The sequence below is a fragment of the Silurus meridionalis genome, chromosome 18 (genome assembly GCF_014805685.1).
Source record: "Silurus meridionalis isolate SWU-2019-XX chromosome 18, ASM1480568v1, whole genome shotgun sequence".
In the NCBI taxonomy this organism is placed as follows: Eukaryota; Metazoa; Chordata; class Actinopteri; order Siluriformes; family Siluridae; genus Silurus; species Silurus meridionalis.
The window spans coordinates 26,191,159-26,194,904 of NC_060901.1; positions in this window are offsets into that span (position 1 = coordinate 26,191,159).

Below are 3,746 nucleotides of genomic sequence, written 5' to 3' on the forward strand. Positions count from 1 at the left end.
TAAATTACTGGGCATATATACACACTGGTGATCAAAATTAGAGAACAATTTATAAACAATTGAACAATTCTGAAATAATGTCATCTTCACTGCTCAACAGTTTTTTTAAGAGTTTTTGTCCTGTCTATACTATGCTACCAGAACACCTTTTTCACAAAATAACTAAGGCATTTAAAAAAAAAAACATTATTTTGCAGAAAACACACTGATCAAAATTAGAGAACACTTTCAGATACCTCCCAGTTATTGTTGTTAATCTGGTACCTGGTGCTAATTTCCTTGATTATCTGTCAACCCCTATTTAACTGGCAGCCTAACTTCCAGTTTCACTGACTCTGCCAGATGGTGGGCCGTTCTAAAGTGACTGAAAGCCTCCGGCAGCAGGTTGTCCAGATGAAGGCCAAAGGGATGACCCTATCAGCCATAGCAAGACAAGTTGGTCGTTCCAAATCTGTGATTTCAAGAATATTGACTCTTTACAATATCACAAACTCATTTAAGTCCGCCAAGAAGGCTGGTCGTCCACGGAAGACAAATACAAGAGAGGACAGGATACTGCGGAGGATCTCAATGGGCAATCGTTTCCACACTGCAGCTGGAATTGTTCACCAGTTCAGCGCTGAACAGGATAAGGATCTGTCTCGTCATACAGTGTCTCGATGTTTTAGAGCATTTGGACTGAAAGCCCACTCTGCAGTGACCAAACCTCTCATTAGCAGAAAGAATCAAAAGACAGCGGAGAACTGGTCCAAAGTTCACTTCAGTGATGAAAGCAAGTTTAATTTATTTGGGTCTGATGGGAAACATTATGTTCGGTGACAAACTGGAGAAAGACTGAACCCAAAGTGTGTAAAGAAGTCAGTGAAAAGTGGAGGAGGAAGTGTCATGGTTTGGGGCATGTTTTCTGCAGCAGGAGTTGGCCTCTTATACAGCTACATGGCAGAGTGAATGCAAATGTTTATCAGAACCTTCTTCAACAACATATGGTTCCTTCCCTGCGTTCATCACCCAATCAGCCCGTGGTGTTTATGCAGGACAATGCTCCATGTCACACAGCAAAAACGGGTAAAGCAGTTCCTTGAAACTGAAAACATTGAAATAATGACATGGCCTGCCCAGAGTCCTGATCTCAACCCAATAGAGAACCACTGGAAAATCCTTGGTGACAAAGTTATGGACAAGAAACCCACCACATTCCCCGAACTGTGGAGGAGACTGGAAGAAGAGTGGACCAAAATCACACCAGAGCAGTGTGAGAGACTGGTGCTGTCCTGTGGCCGCAGATGTGCTGAAGTCATTCAGAGCAGAGGCCTGTACAATTCCTACTAATTGCTGACTGTTGTAACCTTCAGAAAATTTTGTTGTAATTTTTTTCCATGCTACAGTCATTGTTGTTCTCTAATTTTGACACAGTGTGTGTGTGTGTGTGTGTGTGTGTGTGTGTGTGTGTGTATATATATATATATATATATATATATATATATATATATATATATATATATATATATATATATATATATATATATATATATATATTGTTTAATCACTTTTGCATAAAGTGAAATCACCTGAAAAGCCATTGCTAGCATTTATTTTGGAACATGGTCAGAATGTACCCTTGATTTTCAGGTCAAAGTCTTTGCTCGACATGTTGTCCCACCACCCTGGCACTGGTATTGGACCTCCTGTTCCAGGAAAAAGATCAGACTTCAAATACGAGCCTGTCCTTTTTCTTATTACGTAATACCCAACAATGGGGTAATAGGGGGAATGAATGCACGGGCAGGACTGAAGCAAGGAGCAGGAAAACTTTCAGTCCTGAAATGATGTGTCTTAATAAAACGATTTCTAGCCTTGTGAAGGACATATGCTCTGAGATGACAAGGAGCATCATGAATGGAAATCATAAGGCTCTCTGAAACTCTGGAGGTTGTAAGACCGGAATTCAAGAAGTTTCAATAAGAGAGATACAAGTCCTAAAAACGTTTTTGTTTCAAAAAAGGGCCCATGTACTGACACTGGAGACTCCTTAATAATGTAAAAACACTACAGACACCTGAAAAACATTGAAAACCCAAAAGTTGGTGGGCACCTGAGCAGAATAAATAGACATATACACTTCCTTCTTTCCACTAGATGACTTTATGGAGATTTTGTGAAGATTTGTATAGATTTTGTGGAGATTTGTAAATATCTGTGGGGATTTTATGGAGATTTTGTAAAAATTTGTAGAGATCTGTGGAGATTTTTGGAGATTTGAAGAGATCTGTGAAGATTATTTGGAAATTTTGTGGAGATTTGAAAAGATCTGTAAAGACTTTGTGAAGATTTGAAAAGATCTGTGGAGATTTTGTGAAGATTTGTAGAGATCTGTGGAGATTTGTAGAGATCTGTGGAGATTTTGTGGAGATTTGTAGAAGTTCTTTGAAGATTTGTATAGATCTGTGGAGATTTGTAGAGATCTGTGCAGATTTATAGAGATCTGTGCAGATTTGTAGAGGTCTGTGGAGATTTTGTGGAGATTTTTTAGAGATTTTGTGGAGATTTGTAGAGATATATCTTTGTGGGATATCATATTTTTGTGGACACTTGAGCAGAGGATAAAAATATCCACATTTCGTCCTGATTTGCGGTTTTAATAAGTTCCATTCTTTTAGGAAGATTTCTGCTAATTCATACAGTTACTGATGTACAGTAGGTGAATTGAGGAGGCCTGGGGTGTCGTTCTGAGCTCTATAGCAGGAGATCTTTCAACTAATGGAAAACAGATCTTCATGGAGCTGGCTTTGTTCACAGGGTTCTCCTAGTCCGAGTGAAGGGAAATGTGGAAGAACAACATATGGTTGGAAAAGTCGGGTGACCCAATACTTATGGCCCACATAGTGTAGATAGATTTGGTCAGAAATAAATAAATAAATACACAAGGACACAAATAATAGCGAGTAATCCAGACAGAAGGTTGACCCTCAGGAAGATTACCTCGACTGGTTTGAGCAGGAGATCGCCTCGAGAGGAAAGCAGGGACATGGACGACTGTATTAATACAATAAGCATCCAGAAAATAATGCAAGGATATTTTCATAAACTTAATCCGGCGAGATGAGGCCGAGCAAAGCAGCATGGGGTAATCCCAAGGAGCGCTCACCTCACCCATCTCCTCATCCCCTCCCTCAGCGTCAGATTCATCCGCTCTGATCAAACGTACACGAGAGGATGAGATAAGAACATGCCGGAAGTTAATCACATCTCCAAACCCGAGCTTTATGAAAGACCTGACCTGAATGTGAGAGAGAGAGAAGTAGTGAGTGATGGGAGTTGAGAGAGGGAGTGAGAGATGGAATTAATGAAGGGGGTTGGGAGCGAGTGTGAGAGAAGGAGTGAGTGATGGAGGGGTTGAGAGAAGGAGTGAGTAATGGAGAGGTTAAGAGAAAGAGTGAGAGAAGGAGTGAGTGGTGGAGGGGTTCAGAGAAGGAGTGAGTTACGAAGAGGTTAAGAGAAAGAGTGAAAGAAGGAGTGAGCGATAAAGGGGTTTAGAGAGAGAAAGTAAAAGAAGGGGTTGAGAAAGGAGTGAGAGAAAATGTGAGTGATGAGGGTTGAGAGAGGAGGAAGAAAGAGTTAGATAGAAAAACTGAGAAATGGTGTTTGATGGAGTGAGAGAAGGATTAAGTGATGGAGGGGTTGAGAGAAGGAGTAAGTAATGGAGGGGTTAAGAGAAAGAGTGAGAGAAGGAGTGAGTGATATTGTGT